Genomic DNA, 12,627 nt, shown 5'->3' with positions numbered 1-12,627 from the left:
ACATTAAAATGATTCACTGAAATATGTGTTCTGGGAGCTGTAAATTCTTAATACCTGTTAAGTCTCTGCCAGGAATAGTTATCATGTTATAGAAACAAACCGATTTTCAAAGTTACTAAAGCTGGAAGCCTTCTGTGTCTCGTTGTTTGGGATCCAAGTGTTACATGTAATTTTGTCAGTACCCACATCAGAGGAGAATGTGTTTGCAGCTGTTCCTGTGGCAGAGAAAACAAGGTCAGACAGCAGAGAAGAACCCCATCTCTTCTTTGACAGCCTTTTCTCATTGGTTTTATAGTCTCCAGAAAAGTGTCCTTGTTTTGATCTGCAGGTGGCACCTCTCCTCTGCTTCTGGCACTGCAGTAGATTTACAATTTTTTCCTGTAATTTTTGAATTTTGGGGATGCAATTTTATTGTTTTATCATTTATTAGCTATTCCAAATAGAAATAGTCAGCCCACTTTTTAAAGAAAAGTAAGCATAGTTATAAGAGCTATTAAGAGTGGTAAACACACACAAGTCAATGTCACGCCTGCTCAGCTCCTCAGGCCTGTCAAGGAAATGTGCATGTTTGCTCCCGGTGTTTGGATCACTGAAGAAATGCCACAAGCTTTAAACATGTAATTGTTACTGCCATACTCAAGAAGGAAGGCAAGAAAAAAATGATGACAATTGTGGCATGTTTGTTCTTTTAGCAGCAGTAACTTGGCCAAATTTTTTCTACATGATATATGTAGCAAATGCCTCTGGCGTCCTGTGTCATATCTCCTCAGCCCACCTCTGTTTTTAGCTGCAGCTGCAGTAGACAGTTCCAGGCAAGTTCAGACTCACCTTGTGCTGACAATGCCACGCTTCCTGTGTGCACAGTGTGTCGTTCTGCTCTCTTCCCCAGGGCTCTCTTGGATGCCACAGAAGCCTGCTCATTCCCTGTGCAAGTGCACCCAATACATGTGGGGATGTTAATGCTCCCAAGGTCAACCCCCAGCTGGTGCAGGTCAGAACCCAATGGATTGAGACTGCTCCAGTCTCTTGCTCTGAGGGCAGACAATTCAGGGGGCATTGAGTTTGCTTCTCAAGTGGTCCCGACTAAGTCAAGCCCCCTTACCCAAAGTAGGGAGCCTAGTAATGCAGCCTTATTTGTGTTTTTACCTTTTTCTTCCTTCATTCTCCTGGTTCCTTTATCCCTGCTTCCTGGAATCACCTTTCAAACAATCACCGGTACCCACAACCTTGCCTCAGGCTCTGCTTTTGATGGAGCCCAAACTAAGACAACATCTTTCTGTGTCTACTCCAGAATTCTAATGAAGCTTTAAATAAGATTGAGGTGCTTCACAGCTGGCTATAGCCATATGTAGAAAAAGGAAAGGGAATACCATTGGGGTTCTCAATATGTTTTACTGACATTCAGAAACATCATAACAAATGAGAGCATCACTGCTGAGTAATTCTAGTTCGTCAGTATCCCAGGGCTGCGACGACATGGATAAAAAGAGTAGGGGTGAGGGAAATATCTGTTTATTGCATGTCTCCTACAGGGCTTTATTTATGGATTACATTTAATTCACTGAATAACCATTAAAGATGGACATTAAAATCCCCCTTTTATAAAAGTCCGAGGGTAAAACAATTAAATAATTTGCCCAAGGCCACAGTAACCAGTATATGGCAGATTTCAGTTACAGTGATTCCTCTTCGAAATCTGTTCTTGATTATATCGCTTCACTGGTAGTAATTTAAAGTGGATAATGTTGTGTTTGATCCATTTATTCCCCTTGTTCAGTATTTTTAAACTTTATTTCAAAATTATTACCCAAGGAGACGCGGAGAAAATGGCAGCAGGGGTTGAAGCAGCGGCGGACGTGGCGGTAGCAAAGCCCAAACGGACAGAGAAAGCTGTGCGCCCAGCACGCCGAACAGCAACGGGGGCTCTGGGGCCTAAAGGTGAAGGAGAAGGACCTACTCAGAATGAGAAGAGGAAGGAGAAAAACATAAAGAGAGGAGGCAGTCGCTTTGAGCCATATGCCAATCCAAGCAAAGGTACAGAGCCTTCATTACAAACATACCTTTTGATGTGAAATGGCAGTCACTTAAAGACCTGGTTAAAGAAAAAGTTGGTGAGGTAACATATGTGGAGCTCTTAATGGGCGCTGAAAGAAAGTCAAGGGGGTGTGCCGTTATTGAATTCAAGATGGAAGAGAGCATGAAAAAGCTGCTGAAGTTCTAAACAAGCATAGTCTGAGTAGAAGACCACTGAAAGTCAAAGATCCTGATGGTGAACATGCCAGGAGAGCAATGCAAAAGGTGATGGCTATGACTGGTGGGATGGGTATGGGACCAGGTGGCCCAGGAATGATTAATATACCACCCAGTATCCCAAATAATCCTAACATCCCAAATGAGATTATCCATGCATTACAGGCTGGAAGACTTAGAAGAACAGTATTTGTGGCAAATCTGGATTATAAAGTTGACTGGAAGACACTGGAGGACGTTTTTAGTATGGCTGGTGTGGTGGTCTGGGCAGACATTCTTGAAGATAAAGATGGAAAAAGTCATGGAATAGGCACTGTTACTTTTGAACAGTCCATTGAAGCTGTGTAAGCTATATCTATGTTTAATGGCCAACTGCTATTTGATGGACCAATGCACGTGAAAATGGATGAGAGGGCCTTACCAAAGGGAGATTTTTTCCCTCCTGAGCATCCACAACAACTTCCCCATGGACCTGATGGTATTGAATGGGGTTAGGACCAGGAGGGCAGCCTATCGATGCCAATCACTTAAATAAAGGCATTGGCATGGGAAACATAGGACCTGCAGGAATGGGAATGGAAAGCATAGAATTTTGAATAAATAAAATGGGAGGCATGGAAGGGTCCTTTGGTGGTGGTATGGAAAACATGGGTCGATTTGGATCCAGGGTGAACATGGGCAGAATAAATGAAATCCTAAGTAATGCACTGAAGAGAGGAGAGATCATTGCAAAGCAGGGAGGAGGTGGAGGTGGAGGCAGTGTCCCTGGGATCCAGAGGATGGGTCCTGGCATTGACCGTATTGGGGGTGTTGGCATGGAGCACATGGGCCCACTGGGCCTTGACCACATGGCCTCCAGCATTGAGAGCATGGGCCAGACCATGGAGCGCATCGGGTTTGGCGTGGAGCGTATGGGCACTGGCTTGGGCTTTGGCCTCGAGTGCATGGCTGCACCCATTGACTGTGTAGCCCAGACCATTGAGCACATGGGCTCTGGTGTGGAGTGAATGGGCCCTGCCATTGAGCATATGGGCCTGAGCATGGAGCGCATGGTGCCCGCAGGCAAGGGGGCTGGCCTGGAGGGCATGGGCCCTGTGATGGATCGCATGGCCACTGGCCTGGAACGCATGGGTGCCAACAGCCTGGAGTGCATGGGTCCTGCCATAGGCCCTGCCTTGGGCGCTGGCATTGAGCGCATGGGCCTGGCCATGGATGGTGGTGGCAGTGCCAGCTTTGACCGTGCCATCGAGATAAAACATGGTAACTTTGGAGGAAGCTTCGCAGGTTCCTTTGGTGGAGCTGGAGGCCATGCTCCAGGGGTGGCCAGGAAGGCCTGACAGATATTTGTGAGAAATCTCCCATTTGATTTTACTTGGAAGATGCTAAAGGACAAATTCAATGAATGTCCATGTGCTGTATGCTGACATCAAGATGGAGAATGAGAAGTCCAAGGGGTGCAGAGTAGTTACGTTTGAGTCACCAGAGGGGGCTGAGAGAGAGCCTGCCATTTGATGAATGGGATATAGCTGAGTGGCCGAGAGATTGACGTTCAAATTGATAGAAATGCTTAAGTGGTTGCCTTTTTTAAACATTAATACCAGACCTCTGAATTTGTGTTTTTTTCTTGTTAACCATTTTAATTTGTTGGCTGGATGTATAAAGATGTGTAAAAAATTCAGTTGCTTTTTGGGGTAATTGGAATTACTTTTTTAATGACAAGGGTTCCATTTGACTGTTTGCATTGAGATTGCAATGTGTGCAATGTTTTTGGGAGTTGTAGCATCTTGTTGACATCAAATATGACTTTGATAATAAATACCAGTTCCTGAAAAAAAAATTATTCAAAGTAATATGTATACATGGCACAAAATTTAAAGATCCATAAAGTTATAGTTGAAAATCTTATCCCCTTTCACCACTGTTCCAGACCTATTTAGGAAGTGTCTATAAATCAGTTTCTTGCATTCTTCCAGAGATATGCTGTATGTGTATGTATTATTTATTTTTAATTTTACATATACTGTGCACATTGTTCTTTGCTATTTTCACTTAAACTCTCTTGAAATAATTTCAATTGAATCACAGAAAGTTGATTCATTATTCTTAACTGTTGCAGAATATTCCATTGTATGAATATATCCTAACATTTATTATCTGTTAAATTTTATCATATAAAAACTCAGTACTTTTTGGTGCTAGTGGAACCATTTATTTAAAAATTCTCCCAAACAAATCAGTGACATAAATTATCTATAACTGATAACACATAAGGAACAATAATAAATGGTCCTTTTATTTGTTAATATACAGGAAATTTTGAACTAATTAGAAGTTAAACTCACTTCAGTTTGATATCTCTGTGTCTGTCTTTCTGTCTTTTCTGTCTGTCTACCTATCTCTTCTCTGTCTCTTTCTTTGTTTCCCTTTCTTTTCCCTGCCCTTGATAAATAATCTTTGAACATTATGTTATGCACACTCTCCAAAGTCTAGGGATTGAGTTTGGAACTTGTGGTCAGTTTTTATTTAATTCCATTTTTGTTGGATTAAAGGTCTTTTGAGAGGCAGGCACCAATTTCAGAAACTGTTTTTTATTAGCATTTACAAGGCAGATATATTGGTTATAGTTTTTTTTCCAAGTGACATAAGAAAGCTCAAAATGTGTACATTAGATGACTCCAATTAGATATTCTTACTTTTCTTAGACTCATAAATCCACCCTAAAATTAGTGTTCAGAGCATATCTACCTCTATGACTGAAGGAAGATTTCCTGAGTCTCCTAATGAAACTAGTAAACTATGATTTGCTGAAGGTCTGCTCTTTCATAACATGTTTAACTCTATCCTGTGTATTGGAACTATGCTAGAATAACCTTACTCAATCTCAGTTTTTGAAAAGCTGTCCATTCATGTACACTTTTCTTTTTTTAAAAATAAACTTTTTATTTTGAGATAATTGTAGGTTCCCATGCAGTTGTAAGAAACAATACAAGAAAATCCCATGTTCCCTTTACCCAGTTTTCCCCAATGGTAACATTTTGCAAAACCAAAACACAGTATCACAATCAGGATGTTGCCATTGGTCGAGATGCCAAAGGTTTCATCACTACAAGGACCCCTTTCTCAGCCACATCTACTTCCCTCCTACTCCGGTTCTCTCCTTAACTCTTGACAACCACTAATCTGTCCCTCTTTCTTTCCAACTTTCTAGCTGTTGTGATCACATACTTTACTTTTACCTATACTAACCCTCAACTCATTATTATGGCTTTTAATGTAGGCAATTACCTTTTAGAGGTATTAAAATGAGAAAAATATCTTTTCCATTTAGCTTTATTTTAATAATCTCCAGAGATTTAATTTCATTGCATGGATTCAGGTTTCTTTCTGATGTAATTTCTCTCTGAAATTAAAAAGTAAACATTTTTTAATAGTGCAGGTCTGCTGGTAATGAGTTCTCTCTGCTTTTGTTAGAAAGGTCTTTTATTGGGTATAGGATTCTGAGAAAATAGTTTTTTTTCTTTTCGTTGAACCATTTACTTTATTATCTTCTGGATTGTATACTTCTGACAAACAGGCTGCTATGATTTATATTTTTTTCCCTCAGTTTGTCTGTTTTCCAGGGTTCCCTTGCCTTCCAGATTTTCTCTTTATCTTTGGTTTTCAGCAGTTTGAATGTGAGGCACTCAGAAGTGGGTGTCAGTTTGTGTGTGTATGTATGAGGGGGAGTTTGTTTTATTGTTTCTTATTTTCATGTTCATTTCTGGGAGGGGTTTAGAGTTTCTTTAATTTGTGCTTTTCTATCTTTCATTGTTTTAGGAAAATTGTAGGCTATTATCTTTTCAAATAATTTCCTAGCTTATTTCTTTTTTGTTTCTGGTATGCTAGATTATTTGATAAGATTATTTCTGTTTTACAGCTCTTGGATGCTCTGTTCTGCTTTATTCATTCTCCTCTTGATGTTTGGACAATTTCTATCGACTCATCTTCAAGTTCGCTGATTCTTTTCTTGGCTGTGTTGATTGTACTGATGAGCCTGTGGGAGGCATATTTCATCCCTACTACTGGGTTTTTATACTTTAATTTTTGTCTTTCTTATATTTCCCAATTCTATGCTGGAGTTTGCCATATGCATGTTGTCTACATTTTCATTAAAGCTTTTCCATGTTATCTGTAGTCGGATAGTTCCAACATCTGGGTCTGGTTCTGTTGATTTCGTAGTCTCTTGATAGTGTGTTTTTTCCCCATTTGCTTTTAATGTACTTTGTAATTTTTTTTAATATTGGACACCATGAGAAGTACAGCAGAGATTGAAGTAAATAGTACTCATTCCTGGAAAGTGTCACACCTCTCTTAATGCTAGGTTATTTTAGGTTAGTGTGTGTGTGTGTGTGTGTGTGTGTGTGTGTGTGTGGCTGAGTCAATATAATCAAGAGCTGAGCTGGGTGTAGATTTGATTATTACTGTGGTTATATTTAGTGCACCACAGACTTCAAATTCTTCTAGGTAACTGTGTTTAGGTTGGGACCTGAGTTACTGACGGGCTTTTGTCCAAGTTCATGTTCATATAGGGTTTTCCTGTGTCCTGTGCCTCATAAATGGTCTCTCTCCATGTTCATGTCCTCCTAGTGGTGATAAATTATTTTTGCTTATTACTTGGGGCTTGCTAGTCTGTTGGTGGGAGATGCAAAGTTTCTCTAGTGTCCTGGTCTTAGCAGGCTCTGTATCCCTTAGTCTTGGAGATGTGGCTTCCTCTGTGATCTTGCCCCTTTTCTCCTCTGCAGTCAAACTCTTCTTTGTTCTGCATCAGATCTTGTGCAAAAGAGAGTTTCTTGCCTTTCTCCAGTGACAGGAGATCTCAGTCTGAGTCCAGAACAGTTTCTTACCCTTCTCTCAGGCATAGTGCATCTGCACATGTGCCTTAAGGTTGCCAGAGTTTGCTGCTCTTACCCCAGCAGCTTCAAGGTTTTGTTTTATAGAGAAGCAGGGTTGGGATAGGGCTTTGTGCCTTTTTTTTTTGTACTGGCAGCTGTTCCAGTCCTCCCAGATTGCCCTGCTAAAGGAAGTTGTCTGTGGTCTTTTGCCAGATAGGTTTTGTACACACAATAGGAGTCAGAGGAGAAGAGCCTGTGTGAACTCTCTCTGCAGTGATGAAGGATTCTACACACTCATACTAGTGTGCACTTGGTCTAACGACTTATTAAAATTTTTAGTTGAAGTCTTCTTATATTCTTTTATGGTGCCTTGAACCTCTCCTCTTGTGCTCTGCCATAGTGAGACAGCATTTGTGTTTTTGTCTCTTTAGAAAGGCCTGTCTTTCTTTCTATTCCAAGCTACTTAGTTGCCTTATGATTTTAGCTCCATTATAGGTTCAGGAAACATCATGATTTTGTGGTTTATCTGGATTTTTCTTCTTGTTTGGGTAGGAGGGATGCTATTTTCAGCATCTTAGGTGGAAGTGGAATTCCTTCAGCTACATCTTTAAGTGGTCATTCCACTGCTCCAAAAAGCCAGTGCTTCTGGATAGTGTGGCCTATGACAGGTCCAGTGGATCCCACGGTTACGTGCCCGTTGTCTTATACAATGGTGCAGTGAAGTAAATTCCTTGGTCTGAGGCAGTGTTTTTGTGGCATCTCATGTTGGTGATTCATGCACTTAAGTCCTTGGGTAATAGTGCTGGCTTAGGTAGTGGGAACAGCACACTTAATCTCATATCCGGAATACAGGTTGATCCCAGTGTTGATCCAATGTGAGATGAATCTCTACTCCTTCAAGGGTACAAGACTTCTAAGCTAGTCATCTTGCCACTGAGGGGACAATTAATTGGTCTCAAGGACCAGTGCCACTGGAGGCTGAGCACTGATAGTTGCTGCTAGGTTGGGCATTCAGCAGTGGCACTAACTAGATCAGCCTTAGTAAGTGGAGCCCGTGCTGTTGGACCCTGGCATGTCCTCCACCCCTGCTGCCATGGCTGCTTTATTAGCGAGCTGTGCGAACACTGGTGTGAGAACATTGGTGTGAGAAATAAGAGAGAGGCTAGATGACATTGACTGGCTAAGTCATGCTGTCTCTTTGGTTATTTAGTACCTCTTCTGTGGTAAGTGCTCTCTGGTGACAGTAATACAAAGATCTCTATACTTTCTGCCTACTCACATGTATCCATCCACCTCTTTTTTTGACTTCCTTGTTCCCAGTCCTCCGCTCTATTTCCCCCTTTAAGGCCCCTAAAAAACCAGCTAGGCTATTCTCTACCGCCCATGGGTCTACCTGCGTTCTTATCTTGGGCCACTACTCTTTTCACATGAAGTAGGTGACAAAATACACTGCCTGGAGCTCTGTCCACAGGGAGGATTTTACCTCACTGTTCTCTTTCAGGATGACTTCTGAGGGGGACTGTGGTGCGACAGTTCATTTTTGGCTTTCATTCACACACTGAGTGAACCTGTCTGTGAACCAAGTGTGGCATTTTCTTCCCTCTATCAGCTAGTGATCAGTGACCTCCTCCCCACCCTCACACTACACACCTTGAGAGCTGAGAGCTGAGCAAGAGATGTCAGTGTGACAGTGGTGGGCAACATGGCAGGTATGGCTCACCTACATGCAGCCTACTTGCACCCTGATCAAACCCAGTCTTAAACGTATGGCTCCTGTCTTACTGTGGATTGTTGCTGTGCCTTCTCTACCTGATGACTTTGTGGATCTGACATAAATCAGCCCATGATGGGAAGCTTTGGCTGCATGGTCACTTGATGTCCCTGCCAGAGCCTGATAACATGACAGGAACTGCTTTTTAAATGGTTGATAGCTTTCTGCCACAGAGGGTATCTCTCTGCTCCACATTTCTTGGGGTCTATGCTCCCTTGTGGGAGAGCTGTCCTTTTAGTTGTCAGTTGTTTAGCAGTAGCTCTAGCCCATACCCAGGAGATGTCAGTGGCCCCACTTCCCGCCTTCCCTAACCATGACAAGCAACATGTCTCCAGACATTACCAGCGTTTCCCCTGGTTAAGAACTTCTGGTATAGACAACCCAGATCCTTTTGGATCATATTACTACATGAGGAGGGAGAGGTAACATAGCCCTAGAGCAAGACTAAAAATGTATATTGTTGTCAGTCCCAGGTGAATGTGAATGTCTTCTGATCTTCCTTTATAGGAATGGAAAGAAATACATTCTCCAGATCAATGGCCTCATTCCAAGTGCCTGAGGCTATGTTTATCTGTGCTAGCAAATATACCACATCTGGCAAAACAGCTGCAGTTGTTGCTACCGCTTGATTAGATTTGCAGAACTTATCTCTCATCCACCATGTTTCATTTGGTTTTTGTCGGGAAAAGATGGGTGAATTAACTGGAAACGCGCACTTCAAATCTTTGCTGTGATACTAATCATGCTTTTCTCTTCAGGATATGATACTATTTTTTATGTACTATCTTGGCTGCGAGTGGGAGAGTTTCTAAGGCTTTTGCATGCCTTCCTGCCTTATACTAGCGATTACCACAGAGGTCAAGGACCAACATGAGGGCTCTGCCAACTATAAAGTATTTGCTGTTCAATTGTATATTTGGGGACTAGGAAATGATCCCTGGCTGAGATGAAACTAAGGTGGCTGCCCTTAGCTTCCTGACAATCTATCCCTGATTTTTAAAAATGCATAATGTAAGCAATACCCTTGTTGCCTAAAAGTTTTTTCTCCCTTTGAGCACTGTGTTCCAGCAACTGTCTTCATATCACTCTGGGGGTTGAGGCGTTGAGGTGTCCTGGTTGCCACTCCAATGTTGCTATTCATCACAATTATTGGGCCCCTTTTGCTTTTGGTGGCTAAGTGTTACACTTGGCCTCTTTTGTTGCAGGATTCTGTAATCCCTCTTCTATCACAGTGTCTCTTGCCATCAACACTGGCCTACCCTGTGTGCCCCTGAGCATCGCAGTGATGTCAGTGTCTCTTTCCCTAGCACATTCCATATTAATAACTCTGGTAAATGGCATGTACTCTGGGCCATTTCACGAACACTGCTGGCTGCTGGGTTTTCTGGATTTAAGCATTATATCCATTCCAGCATACCTCTTTCTATGATCTTTTTAACTTCCTTTTTTCAATATTATAATAATTCTGTAATTTCTAGTTTACTTAGTGTAGACCATTGATTTTCCAAACTTTCAGGAGTTATCCTAGCAGTGTGTCAGTTTGTTTACAGGGGTCCTTGCCAGTGTCCCCCAGCCCCTCCCCAGTAACTGGGGAGTGGGTAAAACAGCCCTGAAAAGGAGACTTGGGTGGAGCACCACAGTGTCTACTCACTAACTTACTCCAATCACACTATACTTGCCATCATCTCTTCTATTAGTTTTGCAATGGCTTTTATAAAAAGCAATAAAATCCCACCAGGTAGCATGGTCTCCAAATAAGTGACTCAAGCTACATAGTAAACAGAGTTTAAAGACTGCTAGCTAGGAGTGTCAAAGAAACCCAAGATATATTTACTGAAAGAAGCTTTAAATGATGTGACAGAGTTATGGGAAGTAGCAACAACAATCAACAGACTAACCAGTGATTAGGTAAGAGGATTGCCTCTAGCTAAAGAGAAAAGTCAGATTCTTTATTTAAATGATTGTAGCAAAACCACCTAGAAACTGTATTCACATTTGAACAATGTGCTGAGGTCCCTTTATTATTATTTGTCCTTTCTAGCCTAATAGAGGGATTATAGTCACTATTGCTAAAACTATCCTTTATTATAATATAATGATAATAGCAACCATTTCCTAAGTGTTTACAGTGCTAAGTGGTTTATAAACCATTAGCTCCTTAAGCACCCATGTATTCATATGAAAGAGTGGCTATTAGGACAGGTGATCCCTGTAAAAGCCCACACCTTCATGGTTATATACTCATGCCAGTGAAGTCAATGACCATCATTCAGAATCCTTGGTGGGAACTGCTGTCAGAAACTGTGGAACACTGTGAAATCCTTGAATGTGGCACATCATTATTCTCTACAAGAGGATTTTTTTTAGGGGGTGGCACTCAAGAGTCATTTAGGACCAAACTTAGTGAATAATTTGTGAAGTTATTCTAAGTAGGTAACACACTTTCATTTCTTTAAAAAAATGACTTATTGACCATTAAGAAGCCATAATCCCAGTTTTCTGGGATGTTCACGAACTAAGTCTAGAGCGTTACTCAAAGAGTGGTTCCAGGATACACTCTGAGCAGGAACAGTGTCGCTGGAGTGAAGCTGACCCAAGGTGAGTACCTGAGTAGCAAAACTTATTTTGGATTAAAGTATATTAATTAAATTTATTTTATTTGTACACAGGCAATGAAACAGAGATGAAGTATCATATCAATTTTAAATAGAAAGGCATGTCTCCTTAACTTAAAAAAATCTATTGTATCTATTTTCTACTCTTCAGTCATAATTGCTTTGTCCAGTGTATTATGTAATATAATGTTTTGATAGACTTGTTTTCGGGTACTATATCTTTGGAATCTTGAATTATGCTACCAGAGCTTAGCAAGTAGAAACTATATTCTTAGTTTTCTATATGCATTTGTTTATTCTAAATGCATGTTCTACTATCAAGAGAGTGCTAATAAATAGAAAAATAATCTTCATATTAAATTATCTTAAATTTATAATATTAAATTACTCAAAAAATTTTCGAAGTGCAGCATCACATTTTGATGGCTTCTAATATTTCCTATAAATGTCTCACCTTTGTCTCTAATACCTTGTGGATAAACTTTATTGTAACATTAGGTAGCAAAGTCTCTTCAAGATATGGTGAAAATATATAGGATAATGTATAATGTATCTATATTCTAATATGGAAAAATTTAGAGTGTTTTATAAAGAGGTAGAAAAAGACAGTTGGAAAACTAAACCATATCCACATTCTTTAAAAACAAATTCTTCTCTCACGGATGTGTCTGTCACAGGGAGTATGGCTGTGCATGTAAGATGCTGTATGTTAAGTTACACTGAGAATTTACAATTATCATAGGTGTGAAGGTGTGCAGGTAACTTCAAATGTGATTGTGTCAAATGTCAGGCTTAATTAAAAGGTGTGCCTTGCAAATTCGGATCTAAATTTAGACATAAGGATTTATTCTCTCCCCAAACATTCTTCGAAAACCACGCTCTGTAATTTCGTGGCTGCTGAACAACCTTAACGAAAAAGGTATGCTTTTTTGTTTGGAAAGGAGAAGAATGCCATCATTCCAAGCAATGTGTCCAAAGAACTACTGCACTAAATATGATTTCCATGTTTGCTTTGGGCATTTATACCTTGGTTGAAATTCTCATTGAAAATTATGATCCCCTCCCACCAATTTTCCTGCTTACAATTGGTTGGATTGTACTGCTAAAACAGATCCTGTAG

General features: G+C 40.7%; 1 pseudogene; it reads left to right on the top strand.

Moving 5' to 3' along the window:
• Positions 1-1,811: 1,811 nt before the first annotated feature.
• LOC114496505 lies at positions 1,812-4,018 on the top strand (annotated as a pseudogene).
• Positions 4,019-12,627: the final 8,609 nt, after the last annotated feature.

This window comes from Phyllostomus discolor, chromosome 5 (genome assembly GCF_004126475.2).
Source record: "Phyllostomus discolor isolate MPI-MPIP mPhyDis1 chromosome 5, mPhyDis1.pri.v3, whole genome shotgun sequence".
Lineage (NCBI taxonomy): Eukaryota > Metazoa > Chordata > Mammalia > Chiroptera > Phyllostomidae > Phyllostomus > Phyllostomus discolor.
Note: the sequence above shows the minus strand (reverse complement) of the source record. Positions and strands in the feature narration are given on the sequence as shown.